This window comes from Engystomops pustulosus, chromosome 1, assembly GCF_040894005.1.
Source record: "Engystomops pustulosus chromosome 1, aEngPut4.maternal, whole genome shotgun sequence".
NCBI lineage: Eukaryota > Metazoa > Chordata > Amphibia > Anura > Leptodactylidae > Engystomops > Engystomops pustulosus.
Window position 1 is genome coordinate 30,929,999 of NC_092411.1, and position 23,767 is coordinate 30,953,765.

Genomic DNA, 23,767 nt, shown 5'->3' on the forward strand with positions numbered 1-23,767 from the left:
ATAAAAACAAGTAGATCACACAAGATTTGTTTTGCTGAAGCTTTGACAATTTTTTTTTAAAGATGTTGCTCTGGAAATCGGTATTTAGCTCCATCTAGTCCTCTAACACATATTTCTTTATAAAAAGGCTTTTTATCACTTTTTGTTCATTTTCTTGTTGGTTCAAGGAAAAGACCAAATATTTTGGTCGATTGAGCATTTTGGGACACGGTGATACCTACAATTCTTATGGTTTTATTTATTTTTATATCAGTTCTAGGGAACTTTTCAAGTTTTTTTACATTTTTTTGGAGTTAAACTTAAATTTTTTATACCCCCTACGGTACTCAATGTTGTTCCTTGTGGGAGGGTGGGGGCAATAAATACCATATCCACCCTGTATAGAGAGAGCTCAGCCCTTGACCTCTCTCCATACATCATTCCCCACATAATGCAGTAATAGTACATCAAGCATCGTGAAGGGGTAAAGAAGTCCTGCTTTTGAGTACTTCACTTACAAGACCATTTTGTAGTTTATACATGACCAAGGAGGTTGATAGAATTTCTATGGGATTTATTAATCCTCTAACTACCTTTTCCTGTAGAAATTCCATTAAAAACCATAACAAAAGCTTGTGCCACCATCCCTCTAGCCAGAACCATTGTTGACTATATAGCATTTCACTCAAAACTGAACTTCAACCGTTTCTTTAAACTGTACAAAAAAGTACAGATTGGGAAGACAGTAAATCCATCATATATTCAATCCTACAATTTTTAAAAGTGTTTCATAGAAATTTCTGGAAAACCCAGAGAAAAAAAAAGGAATAAAGAATACTTACTTTGCTCTAGATTCTAAATCACTCTGATAGTTTGTGTTTTCAGACCTGGACCTGGCTGCAGGTTCCTGGGGATCACAGAACCTGTTTGGTCCCAATGACTGTCCTTCTGGGACTAAGGGATGTAATTTCCCCTGACCAAAGTTCCTCACTTCCTTTGTTATCGCCATGATGAGAAGGTGGGTCCTGTAACACACTCCACCAAAATCTGGGCACAGGCCCAAAAATCAGAAGGGTCATTGTTTACCATAATATTGCACAAATCTTATGTCCATAAAGTGCATGTCTATAATTTTACACAACAAGATAAATCTGTGCAATATTCCAATAATCTAGGAATTTGGAACTTGCATAGAATGCAGCTTGTTAATAGTTGAAACAAGACATTTTTTCTATAAACGGATTGCAAATTTCCATTTTTGAGTCCTAAAAATTGTATCTGATCTACCGTATGTCAAATTTGATATAGATTTTTTCTTGAACTATGAGTTATCATATACACTCCATATGCTGTCACATGGTGCACCTCTAGCAATGTTGTATGGAGAAGATTTCCATAACACAGAATGAAGGTTTTCTTTGTAGGTTTCCATATAAATCAAGGAGCGCAATCCCCTGTATGAAAATGAAGCATCCAGACGCACAGCACGTGTGTTATAGATATAGGTATAGGACCTTATATAAACAGTTAAACTATTCCAATATTCTTTAGTAGAGATGTGCACACACAAGTTTGTAGTCTGTAACCGTGGAGACACATAGACCCATACATGAGCTACTTATAGAAAATGTTAAGTTTTTTTGTCTTGACCAAGAAATTCGAAAATGCCTTATTCTTTAAATATATTGAAGATAGAGATATTATAATTATTTGCACTATCAATGAGAACAATGGGGCACATTTACTTACCTGTCCTGTCGCGATCCCCGAAAGTGCTTTGTCTGACAATAATGCACTGTGCCGCGATTCACTAAGATTGTGTGCCAGATTTCTTGCATGTGTTGCTTTCCCGCCAAAATACGATCGCTTACGCGAAAATCCCCGTAAATACCTGTCCTAACAGCGCAATTCCCGAAAATGTCTGAATATCCGACAAAAGTGCGATCCGTGGACATTCTGTAAATAAGGCCCAATATCTGTTATACAACTGCTTTAATGTCTGTATTTAGCCACTAAATATCATCCCAAGAAAATATTTGTAATTAACAATCATACAAGAATACAAAAGATTTCAGTACAAATCCAAAAACTATGGAAAAAAAAATGTAATATTTAATTTGTACTTTCTTGGATAACACCCAAGCACAATAACAAATAATTCCTATTTTCTCTGAAGATATTTCTTTAAGCATCTTCTCTCCCTATGGGGTAGGATTGAACATGTTGCAAAGCAATTAGCTCTCGTCCCTCGGGAACAGTGTGCCGAAATGATGAGATATGTAATAAAAGCGAATGTTATCGCTAATAGAATATTTTCTTCTCTTTTCAAACTAATCTTTATAGTATACTTTTTTTATTGGGCTTTAATAGTCAAAGAAGCTAGTCACATGAAGGTGCTTTCCATGAACAAAGCATTTTTACCCTTAGGCTTGGACATGGTTTAGATGGTAGTAATAGGACCCTTTTATCATGGCCATCAGAAAACCAGGATTTCATCACAATAAAAATTTTGGTTTTGCATTCCTACCAATCATATACCTACACACACATGCTTGGATCCCTGAGTAAGCATACTGTATGTTCAGAGATATAAGGCCCTTTAAGATTCCAAAAGCACCTAGGATATGTCTCCGCACAAAATAGGGTATTAGTATTTGATTAGTCTGACCACCATGATCCCAAGAAATCGGGAGTAAAGGGGACCACAAATCAAATGAGGCGACCCATCTTGAATAAAGCTCTATGTTTGACGATGGCTCCATTCACTTCAAAGGACCTTCGGAAATGACTTACAGGATGACTGTCAAGTAAATATCATAGAAGTGGATGGATGAACACTACCGTGGCTGTGAACCTCGGGTCCCTCATTCTCCCATCGGTTGAATCTCAAGTGACTCTTAAAGTAGTATTCCAGGAATAAGCATAATTTGTATTCAAATGGGTCATTAAAATATAAGCTAATATGTAATTTCTCCATCAGTTTTAAAGATTTCTTTGACTCACTTTTGGATTTAACCCTCACAGAGTATGTTGGCCCCCTCTACAAAAGAAATCCTGTGTCATAACTCATGGCCAATAGGGGTGTTGATGACCACAGTCACCTGCTACAAACTATGTTTATGTCTTTCTGAAATCTGCAGATAGATATGAAGTTAATATGGAGGCTGACAAATCAGAGCCCCTTACCGACGTGTGATGTATCTGTAAGTCACACGTCGGCTGCGGGTGTATGGAGAGGGTTCACGGTCTGAGCCTGCTCCATACAAAGTGGGCGTTTGCTGCTCCGGTAACACCCGCAGTCATAGGTGTTAACCCTGTAAATGCCTCCAGCAAAGGAATTTAAGTCTTGGCGGGGCGTGGGTGTCGCCATCCTGGATACGATTGCCACCCCTCTGTGTCATCAGGGCGGCGGCGATCGGTTACTATGACAACTTCAGGTCTTACAAAGTCTAGAGGCTGTCTGATTTCAACTCATTTGTTACAATGTGTGATTGACATAGCTCCCTATATAGAAGATGGGGAATGAGAAATGAAAACACAAAAACGAAGAAGGACCTGGTCGTTAAGGGGTTAAAAGGACCATGTCAAGTAAAAGCTGTTGCTAAGTCAAGATTAAGGCCCCTTTCACACTTGCGTTACAGATCACGTCAGAGTCTGATCAGGGTGCGATCAGGGTTTGGTCAGTGAAAAACTGACATTTTGTATCAGAGTTCAATCAGTTTTCAGTCAGAGTTTGTTCAGTGTCTCAGTTTTTCATGCACATTTTCAATGCGTTTTCAATTAATTTTTCACACACAGATAATGCACGTGAAACGGACTCAGGACTGAGCTCTATCTTTTCTATGGCAATTGATGCGTGAAAAAACGCATTGCACTTGCAAGTGTCTCAGAGTGCGATGCGTTTTTGATGCATCTCCATAGACTTGTATGTGCGTTTTCCATATGCGTGACTTGCAAAAGTAGAGCATGCTCAGATTTAAACGTGCATTAAAAAAAACGTGCGTGTGTGCGCGTAAAAAATCCAAGTCTGAAAAGACCCATTGATTACAATGGGTCAGAGTGCAATGAAAGTTGCACTCTGAAAAACGCGAGTGTATAAGGGGCCTAATGAACAGAACAGATGCAGAGGTAAACTAGAAATGAAGCAAAAGTCAGTACCATTGATGTCATTTATAGTAGGACAATTGGGAAGAAAGAAGAGTGTTGGCCTCAATAGTGGTCTCTGGGTACCGTGGTAACTTAACCTGTCAGGGGAGAAATCAGAGCCGAAATGAGGTTTAGTGAACAACATTTATTACGCATGTAAAAAAAAACACTTTGGGGGGAATTTATTATTGACTTTCAGTTGTAAATCTGACAATTTTTTTACCTTGCTGCACCTGTTGCACCATATCTAAGTGCTGGTGCCACAATATTGGTGTTTTTCCAACACTCACTCACACATTTTTCTTGTTTTGGGCACACAATTTAGCCACCACTTTTCCTGTGTATCAAGTCTTCTGACACGTTTTTGGCACAATTTTTGCTGCACACATAGAGCTGCATTAACCCCTTACCAACATGCAACATAGTATTACGTCACATGCCGGGTGCGGGTGCATGGAGAGGGCTCACGGGCTTATTTTACGCAGAAAATAAGCCATCACACAACTCATGGAAAAATAAAAAAGTTATAGATTTTTGAAGGTGGGGAGTAAAAAATGAAAACGCAAAAACGAAAAAGGGCTGCGGTGTTAAGGGGTTAAGCTGGTCTCTGGAGTTCTATTTCACCTTCATAAATGTGGAGACAGTTCTAACCCTTTTCAGTCCTGCACCGTTTCATTAACATCTTGTCTGTCAGGGGTCAATGACAGACACAAGGTCATTGATTCATAAGCCAGAAACAAGGACCCTGTGCCAAAATTGATAAATGCCCCACTTTATTTCACATATAGATATAGAGATCAACTACAAGACCATATGCAGTTACTAGACCCCCACAGAGGGCAGTAATGCCAACCATAATACATTGCAACAATGACATAAAATAATGCCCTTCATGACAGCCTTATTACCTGGCCTGTTATGCCACTCACAAGCCATCCCAAAAAAGACACTTTAGCTCTCTAGCATTTATGCCCCATAACTGCCCCAGTGCTCTGGTTTCCCTGGGTGGACGCCTTTAGAGACAAGGCAGTAGTCACCACCTATTAGATACAGGAGATTTATCTTTTGGAGCAGAACTGTTCTAGTTGCATATGTCAACCAATCAGAGTGGAGCTTTCATTTTCCCACAGCTGTTTATCAATTAAAGCTGAGCTCTGATTGGTTTTCATGGGCAACTAGCACAGTTTTACCTAAAACTTGATCATAAATCTCCCTAAGTCCGTCTAGAAATAAGTTGTATCAGCGTCCTGTAGTTGCCAATGCAATTTTTGTGACTTGGCTATACAAGTGCCCAAAATGTCTAAGCCTAAAGACACCACTACCAGACAGCTTATTCAGACCATTGTGCCAAAAAGATGCCTTCTACTAAAATCGACGTATCCTTGTGACACGATGGCTTTGAAGAAACCTTCCTCAGGTTGGCAATGGTAATCGTAGAAATGCTCTGAATTTTCGCCATGGAATAAAATTATTCAGGACAAATTGAAATTCATAAGACCCTACAGGCTCAGTTTAATTAACATATAATATAAATACCGTAAAGCATCTTATATTTCTTGTCACATGTTATAAAGCCATCAACCTTCGCCTCCGACTTAGCAGTCAAAAGAGATAAATTGCAAATCTATGTTTAATAATAGACACAACTCCATTACAATATATTTATTTAATAATAAAAATAATGGCATTGTCAATCACACCGCAGGAAATCCGACTGAGACATTAATACAGCTGCATACAATACGAGGATCAACCTAGACGGAGAAGCGAGCGCCAGTTATTCTATCAGTCTCCTCATCTGTTTACATGTTGCTTCCGCGTGACTGTTGTCATATTTTCTGCCGATGTTACATACGTTCTTATGGTTTTCAAACATCGACGCAGCGAGAGCGAGTCTCACACATGGAAAGATGAGTGGGTGGTAATATGTACCTTTAGTCAAGGAGGATCATAATACAAAAACACTGAAAAATCTCAATGATTATGTAATTAAGAAGATTAATGACAAACATAAGAACAGCTACAGCTGATTACTGTGACACATCCACATGTAATATAGGCGTAATGATTTGTAATTAGCTAATTTCATTAGATCTTTGGTGTGCGTAAAAGTTTGTAGATAAAAACTTATTATAAGATCTCTACTATTGTAATGCCGGTAGTATATGCCTGCTGGTATCCACTGATCTGTATAGTTACCTATTTAGTCCAGAACTTTCCAAGGTCAGGGGCGTAACTTTAGGGGGTGCAGAGGTTGCGATCGCAACCGGGCTCAAGATGTTTAGGGGCCCTTATGGTGTCACTTTCCCATATGAGTAGACTATTACTATAAATCATACCTGGCACAGACTTTGCACTGGGGCCCATCAGATTCTAGTTACGCCACTGTCCAAGGTCCTCTTCCTGCAGTGTCCGAAACTAAAAGAGAACACGCTGAAAATTTAAAAAGTTAAAACGGTAACATTTTCAAGGATGCTAATATCCTGTAAATATTCACAATTTTTTGACTCTTTTTGCCACTTGTCTCCTGTGTTCCCAACCTCGACGTATTCCCCAACTCCATCCCGGAATCTTATCTCTGCTGCTGTACAACTGTAACAACCACAGCTAGTTCTGACTGCAAACTGCTGCCTACCTGACCTTGAGACTGTCTCATCGGCCATACGTTAATGCAGCTGCTGTAACCTTGGCTTGTTCCTGACTACTCTCTGACTGACATGTGAGGCCTTGCCCAGGCATCTCTATACCCGCCGGGATGAGCTCTCAACGGTGCTCGGCGTCCTGTAAGAGGTAGCGACCTGGTAGCAGACTTTTATACAAGGATGAATACTGACGGGGTCTCTTAAACAATGTCCTAGAAAATAGCCAACCCCTAAACTGGAGTGGTGACATATAGGATCCTCAATCCACCAATTACATGAGGTGAATTCAAAAATCGCAACCCAAGCCATTTTGTTGGTTTGGGCATTAGGAATGTAAGTATGAAGGCGGACAGGAGTATAGGTGGGTTAATCTAGTCCAGTGGTGGCGGACCAATGGCACGGGTGCCAGAGGCGGCACTCAGAGCCCTTTCTGTGGGCACTTGGGCCATCGCCCCAGCACACCAGACAGGACTCAAAGAATCTTCCTGCAGTTGAAAGCCACTCAAAAGATGCTGCTTTCAGACATATTTTGATACTTGCTCCTCTTCTTAGAACTGTAGGAAGAGGGAGAATGAGTAGACAGGGCCAAATTATCTTTGGAGGACCTTATGCTGACCCCACCATTCTCTCTGTACAGAGGGACACTGGAAAGAAGCTAAAATGATGCAAAGTTGTTTAAGAATAGGGAGCAATAACTTACTGCTTTAATTTATGGTTGGCACCTCTCCTTGGGTTGCAGTTTGGGCACTCAGTCGCTAAAAGGTTCGCCATCACTGATCTAGTCCATTTCAATGTCTGCTCAAGTTTCTTCACTGACCAACTGAACCCCCCGCGAATCTAACTGGTGGGTCATTCGTCTTAAAGTAGAAGCATATGTGATCAAATCACTGCGGGTTAGTCTACATCCCAACAACGTGCTGTGTTGAAAATCTATAGCAAGTTTACTATTGCAATGTATAGGTTTAAAGGAAATCTCCCATCAAAATCAACCATTATAACCAGAGATTTATTCATAGATCCAGACACCATGACTGTTGTTATCTTCATATATTTGTTATCCCTGGCCTCCTGCCTTCTAAAATCAACTTTTCGAAATTCTGCTAATGAGCGAGAAATGTTGTGGAGGGGCATTACCAGAGCCCCTCTGTGCTCTGTCTTCACTGTCATACCCTCACCCTGCTCCCTTAGCACCTCCCCCTCCCTCCGCCTGCTGCAATCTCACACAGTAGAAGGGGAAGTGTTCATGCACAGTGTAACAACCTATGAAGCTACAGCAAATGTAGGTACAGGTACATCTGGTAACACACCCAATAGCACTTCAGGCTAATTAGCATAATTTTAAAAGTTTGTTTTAGAAGGAAGGATAACAAATATTAGAAGATTACCACAGTCACTGTGCCTGGATCTATGGGTAAGTGTCCCTGGTTTATTATGTTTGATTTTCATGCTAGAATCATAGCTGGAATTCACCATAATCCAGCCATTTTTTATCTGGTATTTGCTATGTCTAGAATAAACACAAGTCATTCCCCATCCAAGTGCTCTGTGTTCCTATTCTTACACAGGAATATCATGAACCCAAGAGACCCCAGCCAAATTCTAGGTACCATAATCATTCCCATAGCTGCTATATCCTGGAGCACTTCTGCCTTGCAGCCCTGGAGTCCTGGGTTCGAATCCCACCCAGGTCAACATCTGCAAAGAGTTTGTATGTTCTCTCGTGTTTGCATGGGTTTCCTCCGGGTACTCCGGTTTTCTCCCACACTCCAAAATATACTGTTAGTTTGTTTAGATTGTGAGCCCCAATGGGGACAGGGACCAATTTGACATGCTTTGTGCAGCGCTGCGTAATCTGTGTGCGCTATATAAATAAAGAATTATTATTATTATGGATGCCAATTGTTGTGCATTATAGGACTATTCTTCAGCACATGACAAGTGTGAACAGAACCTGATATATATATTTTTAGAAGAAACCCAGCCAAAAAAAAAAAAACATGGTAAAATATTCCAATCCTTATCCCAAGCCTTGAGACAAATAAATAAGCAACTAGTCTATTGTAGAGGCTTTTAGAAATGTTCATCTGCATCTAAAAGAAGTTTTCCGATCCCATTAAAATGCTGATCTTCACTTGTCTCCGAGCACATGTATGCGCACACGGCTGGTAATGAAAAATGACATCTTACAAAGTAGAAAGAAAAAAAAAATCGGGAAAAAAAGCATTTCATCTTCAAGACATTGTTTTTGGTCTCGTGAGGGGAAGCGTTTGCATCCTGTTAAAATGTTATCTGTTGTATTGGGCTCTGGAAGCTGCGGCACTACAATGCCTTCCATACTGCTGCTGAATGGCTATACCATTGCTGCGGAACGCTATAGAGACTCCATGTAAATGCCTCTTTCTTCAGCTCTGGGCTTTTGCATTTTTATTATTTTGGCTTTTATTTACAGGGGTCTTTTATAAAAGTGGTAATAAAAGCAAAACTTAATTTCTATAATTACTGCTGCCAGTTCCGTGTCTTCTTCTTGAGCGCTTTGCATTCCATAAGGATGGCTACAAAGCAAGGTAGCTTCATTTTTTATTTATATATGAGCTTTACATCGTTTTTAGGCAAAACAGTTATTTGCTTTGTATCGCGCAGCAGACCGCGCTGCAAAAGGCGACTTCGAAAAAACAGAATCTTGACAAGTGCTTTATTGTGTCTGACGTTACATCTGGAGTAAAAATCTTCTGGGGGATTAAAGAATCTTCTTGCCTCTTCATGGTTTCCTTTTTGTGTCCTGTATCTCAATCTAGCGAGCCAACAAATAGAACACAAGGTTTTTTTATGTCTCAGAAGGGATATTGCCCTCTCCTCTTCTTCCCAGATATCTCAGATCAGACATGTCTATAGGAGGCAGAAAGCTTCTCCCAATGCTGCATTATAAGACATCCCTTCAAAGATTTTCTTGTCTGCGATCACAATACTCATCTGTCTTCAGTGACCAAGAGAATGAAACAGTCAAGCTAGCGAGCTGTACTACTCTGCTTCCATAACTCCGAAAGATGGAAACAATGTAGCACTGCGAGCTATGTAGTATCCAATACTCCTATGGGGATTAAAGAAAGTGTGGATCAACCAACTCATCAACCTTAGGCCATGGACTTGCTGATTGAGTTGGGAATACCCCTTTAACTATGTGCCACCAATCCAAGTCTCCGTGCCATAGAATGGCACTGCTGTGGGTATTACTGATCAACTGGAGCAGATTTTTATCCAACATTTGAGGCAGCAAGCTTAGTAAAAATGTTTTACATCAAGGTCAATGGTTACAACAGTTTTACTTGGTAGTTCTTAAAGGGAATCTGCCAGCAGTTCTAACCATGCAATGATGTGTACAGTATTATGTATTGGCCCTGGAGAGTCGTGTAACCATACCTTTGTGTTTGTTCTTAGAAGCAGCAGGACTGCAAAAAATGCATTTATATTCCACGATTGTTGCTGGTTTCGAAGCACTCAAGTGCACTGGGGTGTGAGGTCTCTTGACTGACCACATCACAGCCCCTTCTCCCTAAATAACTTCTGTAAGGCTTTCCGCACCTGGTTTTATAAGTTTCTTAGGAGCTTTAGTATGTTTCTGCTTCACGAGACTAAAGCTGCATTCACACAACCGTAGAGGGGCGTATACACATACTTACATCCCCCATAGGCCGGCAATGGGCGCATTGAGCGATACATACTGCTCCATACACAAGGAGAAGATAGGACATGTCCTATCTTTCCCTGTGTTACGGTGCCGTGCACCATGCATCGCAATGGAGAGGGGAGGGGTCCCCACTCCTCCTCTCCATCGCGGGGAATGTATGCCCACCGGGCATATGTTCATGTGAATGTAGCCTAAGATGTATACCACTGTATGCCCATAAAGTGCGATACGTTGTCCTTCTCCTCCCCCTCCCCCCTAAAAGCAGGAGAAAAAGTGAACATGGGCAGCAGCCAGTGATTGGTTGCTACTGATGTACTTTGTTTATCTCCTAGTGACGGGGACCTCCCTTTTTTATGAGCAATAATCATTTTCAGCGGAGGCCAGGGGAGGGATGTAGTACTTTGCATCTGTCCCCCCATTGCCTTCAATGGCCTCTGCTGAGCTTATAATGCTGCTCAGCAGGAGGGAGCAAGACGGAAAGACGTAACTCACTGCCTATTTCCAGCATATATTTTCCACAGTATATGAAGAATACTATACAGACAAAAAGGATGCCTAGTATATGTCTATAGAGACACTCACAGTGGCTTCCTCCTTCCTCCTGAGGAAGCCACTGTGAGTGGCGATATGCGTGGGGCTCTCCCAGCCCCTTCCTCGTCTGTCCGGCCTTTCTGGTAACTATAATGATCACCCATATTGCATGATTTTTTTCTGCCGGGCTGTATAATTGTTGGCATTTATCATTTGCTGGACAGGCTTAGGGTGTGGGGCTGGGTAGGGAGGTGTTTTTCTGGGGGCCTTATCATGTGCCCGACCCTCCCTTGGGTTTAAGTATATAGGATCTTTTTCCTTTTTAAATGTTTTTATTGTTCTTTGGTTTGGTGTATATGTTATTTGTTGTCCATATTTAATAAAGATTGTTATTTTGGCATAGTACATGGTTGTTTTATAATTTTTCTTCGTAAAAGAACACCAGTGCACCAAAGAGTTCCTAGTCCAGCTACAATCCTTAAAATACACTGCCCTGCTGCTATTAACAAACACACAAAGATATAATTACACAGCTCTCCACAGTCACTAGCTACTAACACTGTCTGCTGCTTTGTATGGCCACAACTGATGAGCATTCCTCCTGAGAACAATCAGGTTCCTGGTATTTAATGTGTGGTCACGGGATACTGGTAGTACAGAGAGCTCTGAGTACATACTACAATTCAGTGGTGCTTACATCAGGCTGGAGGTGCAGTAACCTCACAGACAGGTTGTGTGGTTATTATTCATCCACACCTCATTAAAATGTGCAATCTCTGCACAGGATTGCCGAGGATAAACCAGTGGAGCATCGGGGGAATTAAGTCAATTCGACAGAGTTCCCTCTAATATTCTGGTCTCCAATGACAGGTAGTTGTAAACTGGTTCTGTAAGGGAACGGCACTAATGTCCTCATCTGTACCAGAGCAGAACTCTGAAATTCTTGCATGAATTGTTTAGCATTTTGATCAGCCCTATGGATTACACTGACAATCGTGTGAACAACAAACATATGCCGACACCGAAATCAACAATCCCAGAGAGTTTAGTATTTTCAGAGAGCCTTTCTTGTGTCTTGTTCCAGCCGAAACAGGACAGGAGTAGAGATCCCAGTGTTCAACTGAGTAAGTCTGCAGGTGGATGATACACCTGTCATACATAACATGGTGTCACTTACACACTTCAGTAGAAGCATAACCTAGATTTCATAAGTTAGGGTGTAGTTTGGAAATGTATGCAAAAAAGATTGATAAATTGATTGATAAATAAATAGATGCATAGATAGATAGATAGATAGATAGATAGATATGAGATGGATAGATATGAGATAGATAGATAGATAGATAGATAGATAGATAGATATGTGATAGATAGATAGATAGATAGATAGATAGATAGATAGATAGATAGATAGATAGATATTGTGTCTATGAGATAAACAGATAAATTAGATTCTACTTTGGACCCAAAGTGCTGCTAGTGCCGAATGAATAAAAAGATAGATAAGGTAGAAAGATAGATACTGTAGATAGATAAATAGATAGAAAAAAATTGCAGCACTCGAGACGCAGTGGAAAAAACTGTTTTTTTTTTTGCTGGCGTATCATGCGCCATTGTATGACACAAAAACCTCATCCTCCCCAGAAGATCAATCAGGAGGCAACGGCGGGATGGGCGCATCATTCGCATCTCTCAGTTCTAAGCTGTGTCCGGCCTGGAGTAGAAATACACTTTATCCTGCACCCAAACCTGGCACACGCCCAATCAGCATAGAGATTAAATATTTCGGCTATCCAAAGTCTTCCTCACATATCACATACAGTACACCAGTCCGGTCCTGGCGTAGCACTGCTTGACTGCACCACTGGATTTTTGAGGAGGCTGAACCCTCCTGATAGATCCACTGCATGCCAGGGGGTGAGGGTCACATCATACACTGGCGCACCATACACCATCCCATATGGAATCTCTCCTTGGACTTTCATTGGACAGATAAAAAGATAGACTAGCTGACAGTATACACATATATAAGTCTCTGTATTTCCCTCCTTGTTAGTTGCTCTTTATATCAGGTGCACTTGCTCTTAGGTTAAGAAGCTCTATATTTACTTCAGGCTCAGACTCCACTCCTCCTGAAAACGCAGGTAGATCCTACCACCACTGGATTTCTAGTATCAGTATCAGGCAATCCCTTTTTGTAGACCTGTATGTCAGTAGACACTCCATGGTCCAGAAATCTCTTAGTCCACTTTTCCTAATGTCGCTTTCAGGCCTTGTGTGGACATCAGACAGAAAGCATGCTTTTACTGCATGTTTGTGTTCAATATTTTTTTTAGAATTTAAAAATTCTGCAAAAATCTAATCTCATAAAATTTTAATATGTATTTTTACATATATATATATATAACATATATATTATAACATACACTCACCGGCCACTTTATTAGGTACACCATGCTAGTAACGGGTTGGACCCCCTTTTGCCTTCAGAACTGCCTCAATTCTTCGTGGCATAGATTCAACAAGGTGCTGGAAGCATTCCTCAGAGATTTTGGTCCATATTGACATGATGGCATCACACAGTTGCCGCAGATTTGTCAGCTGCACATCCATGATGCGAATCTCCCGTTCCACCACATCCCAAAGATGCTCTATTGGATTGAGATCTGGTGACTGTGGAGGCCATTTGTGTCCAGTGACCTCATTGTCATGTTCAAGAAACCAGTCTGAGATGATTCCAGCTTTATGACATGGCGCATTATCCTGCTGAAAGTAGCCATCAGATGTTACAGGGTACATTGTGGTCATAAAGGGATGGACATGGTCAGGAACAATACTCAGGTAGGCTGTGGCGTTGCAACGATGCTCAATTGGTACCAAGGGGCCCAAAGAGTGCCAAGAAAATATTCCCCACACCATGACACCACCACCACCAGCCTGAACCGTTGATACAAGGCAGGATGGATCCATGCTTTCATGTTGTTGACACCAAATTCTGACCCTACCATCCGAATGTCGCAGCAGAAATCCAGACTCATTAGACCAGGCAACGTTTTTCCAATCTTCTACTGTCCAATTTCGATGAGCTTGTGCAAATTGTAGCCTCAGTTTCCTTTTCTTAGCTGAAAGGAGTGGCACCCGGTGTGGTCTTCTGCTGCTGTAGCCCATCTGCCTCAAAGTTCGACATACTGTGCGTTCAGAGATGCTCTTCTGCCTACCTTGGTTGTAACGGGTGGCGATTTGAGTCACGATTGCCTTTCTATCAGCTCGCACCAGTCTGCCCATTCTCCTCTGACCTCTGGCATCAACAAGGCATTTCCGCCCACAGAACTGCCGCTCACTGGATGTTTTTTCTTTTTCGGACCATTCTCTGTAAACCCTAGAGATGGTTGTGCGTGAAAATCCCAGTAGATCAGCAGTTTCTGAAATACTCAGACCAGCCCTTCTGGCACCAACAACCATGCCACGTTCAAAGGCACTCAAATCACCTTTCTTCCCCATACTGAGGCTCGGTTTGAACTGCAGGAGATTGTCTTGACCATGTCTACATGCCTAAATGCAATGAGTTGCCGCAATGTGATTGGCTGATTAGAAATTAAGTGTTAACGAGCAGTTGGACAGGTGTACCTAATAAAGTGGCCAGTGAATGTAGTTACATAGTTCATACGGTTGAAAAAAGTCACATGTCCAACAAGTTCAACCAAGGAAGAGAAGGGATTGGATGAGGAAGGGAACTGAAGGGCATATTCCAGGTGAGGCTGAACCAATTCCTTGTATAGTGGTAATATTACATCCCTATCCCGAGAGTCCAGACCACTTTTGATACATGACAAGATGACCCATTTTTACACCCAGGGCCTTCACAACAAGGGACTCTCCCAGATTAGGACATATGTTGGAATTATTAGCCCCCAGGTGCATAACTTTACATTTATCCACGTTGAACCTCATTTGCCAAGTGGATGACCAAACATTCAGTTTGTCCACGTCCCTCTGAAGCCTGTGAACATCCTCCATAGACTGTATTACACTACACAGCTTGTACTACTACTCCCATCCTCCTTAGACTGTATTACACTACACAGCTTTTACTACTACTCCCATCCTCCATAGACTGTATTACACTACACAGCTTGTACTACTACTCCCATCCTCCATAGACTGTATTACACTACACAGCTTGTACTACTACTCCCATCCTCCATAGACTGTATTACACTACACAGCGTGGTGGCAAATATAGACACAATGCTATTAATTCCTACCTCTATATCATTAGTGGGCCAAGCACAGAACCCTGGGGTCCACAACTTATAACTGGTGACCATTCCGAGTAGGAATCATTTACCGTAACTCCCAAAATATGATCCTTCAGCCAGTTTTCAATCCAATTGCAAATGATTCCTGCCAAACCACTAGATCTTATTTTACCCATCAGGCGCCTATGAGAGATCTGGTTTTAATAAGTGCAAAAGAAAATTGGCGATGCATTCCCTTATATTGAATTCTACAGACAAGCATTCATCCCAGACTCCTTTGTCCAATTCTGACCCTATGACCTTGATAAAGGTCATTGTCATTATTCTATAATTAACCGATAATTCCATGGTTTGGATTATTCTTCCAGATTTTGCCTCAGTATTCCAGATCTGAGCTCCCTATTCCATGTTTTGGCTCATTATTCCACGTTTTGGTGCTTCAGTTCCGCTGTAGTTGTTACATTGATTTCTCTTGGATGTCATCTGTATGTTCTTTCTGTATTCAGGCTCGAATAGAAATGACTCGCACCATTCTGTGGCATCCTCCCAGTACATATTTCATAATAATTTGTTTGTTGTCGCATCTAGGGCATTATAAACATATGAAATCTGTTCATTTCCAGTATGTTGTGATCATTATAGGAACTTGTTTGGGAACCGATCAAGGAACAACAATGCATGCCAAAATAAGAGGAGCTGAACTGAGGCCAAAATAAACGTACTGAGCAAAGCACAAGCAAGAATGTATAAATGAACGATAAATTCACTGGTCTCATGACGTGTGTAAAGATGCACAATAAAAAATGAATGGAGGAAGCCAAGAAAATAAATAGGAAAAGTGTCATCTACTTTGTAGATCACCGAGGGCTATGTTATGTGGGCACGTAGCAAACGTCGACTTTCTATAATGTTACAACACTCTGGAAACGTAGGCTGGGTATGCACTTGGGTCCTGTTACTCGCTGAAAACTGCATAAACTATTCATAGAGTATCAACATTTATACTACCTGCAATACCTAGTTGCATCCATCATATAGAAGCTCGTTTATTTTAAAGAATTTTATTTTAATTTTCTTTAATCTCACAATCATGTGCAAAAGGATATGTCCCATCACAAGGTCCATCTTTCAAAGACAAGAGTCCCTCATAAACCATACCTTAGCTGCCAAACCAAAAGGACCATCCCTGGTTTTCCCTCATGGATGCCTGGAAAAAGCCCAAAGGTTCCTGTTTTTCACCATGGTATAGGTAATAGTGTCCATCAAGATATCGTCAGGGCGTGTCCTCCTCCAAAGAGGAGGGCCATAGTAGGATCCGGCTGGTCTTGCACACTCCCTCTAGATCCCTCATGGGGTCTACCCAGAGGGGACAACTGCACCCTGACAAAGTCCTTGTGACAAACGTGTCTTGAATACACAATGAAAAACACATAAGAATTAGAAATAAAGGTGTGTGCCTTGGAGACTCGGACACTGATATAAAGGATAGTTATCCTTTGCGTATCTATGTGTTATTTGTGTATTAGTTTGCGGAACATCTGAAAAACATAAAAGATGGAATACAATCAATTTTAATTTAAATTATCAAAATACTTTGTTAAAGGAAATCTTCCATTTATTTTCACGCATTATGAACCAAACATACCTGATGCAAAAACGTATCAGGGCTCATTTACTAAGGGTCCGCGGACTGCACAAAGGTCAGATATTCCGAGTATTACTGCATTTAAAAGCAGATTGTGGTGCACGAGCTCGGATTTTGCCACAAAGTTTCATGCGACAGAAATCTGGGGGCAGCTCCGAATCCTCATCGGACAACGCACCTCAGGGATTCGCGATGGGACGGGTAAGTAAATGTGCCCCATCTTGTTTAGTCCCTGAACTGAGTGGATTTGCTAAAAAAATATTATAAAATTCAGGTCCTTGGGAAAGCTTGGTGCAGGCTGGCTGCCGTAAATAAAAACATTAGATGAAGCTTCCTGAACTGTCCAGACAGGACTAATCAACCTGAGCTGGATGACTCATACACAGCAGCTCGGGGATGGTGCAGCGATTGATTTCTTCTGCCTGTCAGAGACAACACAGTGATGATGTATTCTCGGTTTATGCTGGGTGGAACAAGGCTGGAGCAGTGCATATAATTGTTTTTTTTTTTTTTTTTAAACAACGTAGTTCAGGGATTAAACAAGATATGTTTCTGCATCAGTGTAGCTACAGCATTCTCAAGGTATCTTTGGTTCACAATGCATGAAAACAAATGGTAGATTTCCTCCCTGCTTCATCCAATTAGTGTCCTTCTCAGACCAGGGGACAACACTGGAATTAAATTCTCATGAAAAACTGAGGTGACGCTCCGTGTTCAAGAAAGAATTGACTACTGTGACACCCCCGAAACTTGCAGTCAGCAATGAGGCCAAAACTGGAAGTACCAGAGTGTTGTGAGAATGGGGAGCTGGATCAGGTAAAGTTTGTGTTCTATTTGGGTGTTTTATAAGAATATAAAAATTAATTTAAACAAAGAGTCACAAGAGGTAAAAAAAAAACCCTGAATATTCTTGGAATACAAAACAATGTCTCGTTGTGTACAGACTCGTCTTAACCATCATAAACACTTTGAATCATGAAAACCTTTACTTTGGCAACTCAGAGATAAGTGGATAGAAAAACATACAAAATCACCCGCACAAATTGTTTTCCCGTAGCACCTTCCCAAAAACAAAACATTAAAAAAAAATTAAAAGCCGAGTCAGATATTGAACATTTTTGTTGAATTTTTTTGTCCTCTATTTTTTTTTATCTTGCGGTGAATTCCTAGTTCTGGGCTAAGCGATGGCCACATAATGGAATTTCCTCTTGAATTGCCGCAGGGCAGTGAATTCAGGCAGCGCTCCAGTCTGATGTTCAGCAACAATTGTGTTTACTTTTGTGCTAGAAGAGGCTTTTGTGACTAAACGCTGTTAAATAAGACTCTCATTTCTGGGTTTACTGGGTAATTGCGGCGGCTCGGCTCTCCAGAGCTTCCACGCTGCCTCTTATTTTTTTTGTTAGGGATCTAAATTCACCTATTTTTTTCCTCTTGCGCGGCCCAATCTGAACCAGCACAAGCCACGCTGCCATCTGTATCCGGAAATCTGGCTTCACAACAAGCGGAGCTGATATGACAAGTGGAGGCATCCTGGGCTTGGGAATGTCACAGACAGAGGGCCAGGATGCAGAATTAAGGTTCCTATGCATGTAAATGTTTTCCGCTGTCTGTGCCTTGACTCGTTCCCTGACACATGAGCTATGAGTTGAAAGGGATTCAGGCTCCAGCAAATTTTGCATTGCTCTTCAATGTGGCCTCTGGGATTGAATAAGGGCAAATCTATTATACTGTTGCTATAGAGACCCTGGCACAACCGCTGATAAAGAGCGTCTGATGTTTGGTGAGGCCCCTGTAGCCCCGGTATAAGCCATTCCATAGAAGAGAAGGCAGTGCATGGAATATGAGAGAGGGTGATTATGCTGCACGCATGGGTGCAGAATGAAAGCACGCGCCCGGGTAGGTTAGATGAAGGGAATGTTATGAAGGGATGTCATGTATCACCAGGCTGGATGTGCAAATAATTTAATGCCTCCAGCAATTTAATGTACCAGGAGCGAGTCATCACAAAGATATGATGAGGACAGCAAAAAAGTCAAGAAAAAAAAAGAGGCATTCATTTCTTTTCATCCAATGAGATACAGGAGCTGAGCGCATCAATATGTTACCAATTTCTATGTTGTGCTTGGATGCAAGGCTGACCCAGACAATGGAAGTAGTATCAAAATGTATCTAGTCACATATAATAGATATGACAAAGATATTAGATAGATATATAAATAGATAGAGATAGATAGATAGAAAGATAGATAGATAGATGATTAATAGATAGATAGATAGATATAAGATAGATAGATATGAGATAGATAGATAGATAGATAGATAGATAGATAGATAGATAGATAGATAGATATGAGGTAGATAGAAGATAGATAGATAGACAGATAGATAGACAGATAGATAGATAGATAGATAGATAGATAGATAGATGTATATAAAGATATGAGGTAGATAGAAGATAGATGATAAATAGATAGATACCTTCTAGAAAAAAACACTCCAGAGATCCAGTGAAAAAATGTACAAGCTTGAAAAAGGCACTCAATGGGTCAAAACATTGCATTGAACATGGGTTAAAATCTCAGAAGTGCAGTTTTTTCCAGCCTGGTACACCTGGTACAGCCGTGCACCCTTTAATTTTGTGCAGCTACCAACTTTCCTAGGATATAGATAGATAGAGAGATTGTACTGCATCCCTGCCTCTCTCTGTAGTTATACTGCCCCCTGTCTCTCCCTGTAGATAATGTATGCACATATTGTACTGCCTCCCTGCCTCTCTCTGTAGATAATGTAGGCACATACTGTACTGCCCCCTTTCTCTCCCTGTAGATAATGTTGGCACAGATCCCTGTCTTTCCCTGTAGTTAATGTAAGCACATATTGTACTGCATCCCTGTTTCAACCTGTAGATTATACTGCCCCCTGCCCCTCCCTGTAGATAATGTAGGCACAGATTGTACTGCCTCCCTGCCTCGCTCTGTAGATAATGTAGGCACACATTGTACTGCCCCCTTTCTCTCCCTGTAGATAATGTAAGCACATATTGTACTGCCTCCCTGTAGATTATACTGCCCCCTTTCTCTCCCTGTAGATAATGCCGGCACAGATTGTACTGCCTCCCTGTCTTTCCCTGTAGATAATGTAAGCACTAGAGATGAGCGAACATGCTCGTCCGAGCTTGATGCTCGGTCGAGCATTAGGGTACTCGAAACTGCTCGTTACTCGGACGAATACTTCGCCCGCTCGAGAAAATGGCAGCTCCCGCCGTTTTGCTTTTTGGCGGCCAGAAACAGAGCCAATCACAAGCCAGGAGACTCTGCACTCCACCCAGCATGACGTGGTACCCTTACACGTCGATAGCAGTGGTTGGCTGGCCAGATCAGGTGACCCTGGGATAGACTAGCCGCTGGCCGCGCTGCTCGGATCATTCTGTCTCTGGATGCCGCTAGGGAGAGAGCTGCTGCTGCTCAGGGAAAGCGTTAGGGTGTTCTATTAGCTTACTGTTAGGCAGGAGTGATTCTCAAAGAACCCAACAGCCCTTCTTAGGGCTACAATAACGTTCTACTTTTTTTATTTTAATTTGCATCTTTTACCATTTTGTGAGGAATTAGCAGGGGGACTTGCTACCGTTGTGTTTAGCTCTTAGTGGCACACATATCCATAGCAAAGACCGAAGTGGGAAAATTCAGTAGGGGTTGGATTTCTATTAGGCAATAACTCAGTGTCATCTCATCTGGCATAGTACTGTGCTTCCTTTGATACTTGGCTAGAAAATAGCCATAGGAGAATACAAACAGCTTCTTGAAGCCTACAGTAGCGTTCTATATATTTGATTTCTGGTTGATCTGCTGGTGGCTGTAGTTTCTGCAGTGCATGTACTTGCCAATTCTGAGCAATTTGTAGTGAGACTTGCGACCGCTGTGTTCTGCGCTTAGTGGCGCACATATCCATAGCAAAGGCTGAAGTGGCAAAATTCAGTAGGGGTTGGATTTCTATTAGGCAATAACTCAGTGTCATCTCATCTGGCATAGTACTGTGCTTCCTTTGATACTTGGCTAGAAAATAGCCATAGGAGAATACAAACAGCTTCTTGAAGCCTACAGTAGCGTTCTATATATTTGATTTCTGGTTGATCTGCTGGTGGCTGTAGTTTCTGCAGTGCATGTACTTGCCAATTCTGAGCAATTTGTAGTGAGACTTGCGACCGCTGTGTTCTGCGCTTAGTGGCGCACATATCCATAGCAAAGGCTGAAGTGGCAAAATTCAGTAGGGGTTGGATTTCTATTAGGCAATAACTCAGTGTCATCTCATCTGGCATAGTACTGTGCTTCCTTTGATACTTGGCTAGAAAATAGCCATAGGAGAATACAAACAGCTTCTTGAAGCCTACAGTAGCGTTCTATATATTTGATTTCTGGTTGATCTGCTGGTGGCTGTAGTTTCTGCAGTGCATGTACTTGCCAATTCTGAGCAATTTGTAGTGAGACTTGCGACCGCTGTGTTCTGCGCTTAGTGGCGCACATATCCATAGCAAAGGCTGAAGTGGCAAAATTCAGTAGGGGTTGGATTTCTATTAGGCAATAACTCAGTGTCATCTCATCTGGCATAGTACTGTGCTTCCTTTGATACTTGGCTAGAAAATAGCCATAGGAGAATACAAACAGCTTCTTGAAGCCTACAGTAGCGTTCTATATATTTGATTTCTGGTTGATCTGCTGGTGGCTGTAGTTTCTGCAGTGCATGTACTTGCCAATTCTGAGCAATTTGTAGTGAGACTTGCGACCGCTGTGTTCTGCGCTTAGTGGCGCACATATCCATAGCAAAGGCTGAAGTGGCAAAATTCAGTAGGGGTTGGATTTCTATTAGGCAATAACTCAGTGTCATCTCATCTGGCATAGTACTGTGCTTCCTTTGATACTTGGCTAGAAAATAGCCATAGGAGAATACAAACAGCTTCTTGAAGCCTACAGTAGCGTTCTATATATTTGATTTCTGGTTGATCTGCTGGTGGCTGTAGTTTCTGCAGTGCATGTACTTGCCAATTCTGAGCAATTTGTAGTGAGACTTGCGACCGCTGTGTTCTGCGCTTAGTGGCGCACATATCCATAGCAAAGGCCGAAGTGGCAAAATTCAGTAGGGGTTGGATTTCTATTAGGCAATAACTCAGTGTCATCTCATCCGGCATAGTACTGTGCTTCCTTTGATACTTGGCTAGAAAATAGCCATAGGAGAATACAAACAGCTTCTTGAAGCCTACAGTAGCTTTCTATATATTTGATTTCTGGTTGATCTGCTGGTGGCTGTAGTTTCTGCAGTGCATGTACTTGCCAATTCTGAGCAATTTGTAGTGAGACTTGCGACCGCTGTGTTCTGCGCTTAGTGGCGCACATATCCATAGCAAAGGCTGAAGTGGCAAAATTCAGTAGGGGTTGGATTTCTATTAGGCAATAACTCAGTGTCATCTCATCCGGCATAGTACTGTGCTTCCTTTGATACTTGGCTAGAAAATAGCCATAGGAGAATACAAACAGCTTCTTGATCTTGAAGCCTACAGTAGCGTTCTATATATTTGATTTCTGGTTGATCTGCTGGTGGCTGTAGTTTCTGCAGTGCATGTACTTGCCAATTCTGAGCAATTTGTAGTGGGACTTGCGACCGCTGTGTTCTGCGCTTAGTGGCGCACATATCCATAGCAAAGGCCGAAGTGGCAAAATTCAGTAGGGGTTGGATTTCTATTAGGCAATAACTCAGTGTCATCTCATCCGGCATAGTACTGTGCTTCCTTTGATACTTGGCTAGAAAATAGCCATAGGAGAATACAAACAGCTTCTTGAAGCCTACAGTAGCGTTCTATATATTTGATTTCTGGTTGATCTGCTGGTGGCTGTAGTTTCTGCAGTGCATGTACTTGCCAATTCAGAGCAATTTGTAGTGAGACTTGCGACCGCTGTGTTCTGCGCTTAGTGGCGCACATATCCATAGCAAAGGCTGAAGTGGCAAAATTCAGTAGGGGTTGGATTTCTATTAGGCAATAACTCAGTGTCATCTCATCCGGCATAGTACTGTGCTTCCTTTGATACTTGGCTAGAAAATAGCCATAGGAGAATACAAACAGCTTCTTGAAGCCTACAGTAGCGTTCTATATATTTGATTTCTGGTTGATCTGCTGGTGGCTGTAGTTTCTGCAGTGCATGTACTTGCCAATTCTGAGCAATTTGTAGTGAGACTTGCGACCGCTGTGTTCTGCGCTTAGTGGCGCACATATCCATAGCAAAGGCTGAAGTGGCAAAATTCAGTAGGGGTTGGATTTCTATTAGGCAATAACTCAGTGTCATCTCATCCGGCATAGTACTGTGCTTCCTTTGATACTTGGCTAGAAAATAGCCATAGGAGAATACAAACAGCTTCTTGATCTTGAAGCCTACAGTAGCGTTCTATATATTTGATTTCTGGTTGATCTGCTGGTGGCTGTAGTTTCTGCAGTGCATGTACTTGCCAATTCTGAGCAATTTGTAGTGGGACTTGCGACCGCTGTGTTCTGCGCTTAGTGGCGCACATATCCATAGCAAAGGCCGAAGTGGCAAAATTCAGTAGGGGTTGGATTTCTATTAGGCAATAACTCAGTGTCATCTCATCTGGCATAGTACTGTGCTTCCTTTGATACTTGGCTAGAAAATAGCCATAGCAATAGGATAGCATTGTTTGGTTTTAAAAACTCAAAAAAAAACAAAAAACACAAAAAAAAAAAAAAAAAAAAAAAAAAAAAAAAAAAGTAAAAAAAAAAATAAAGTTATAACCCTCATTTTAAAAATGTTTAACCCGAGGGCTAGGGGTAGAGGACGAGGGCGGGGACGTGGGCGTCCAACTACTGCAGGGGTCAGAG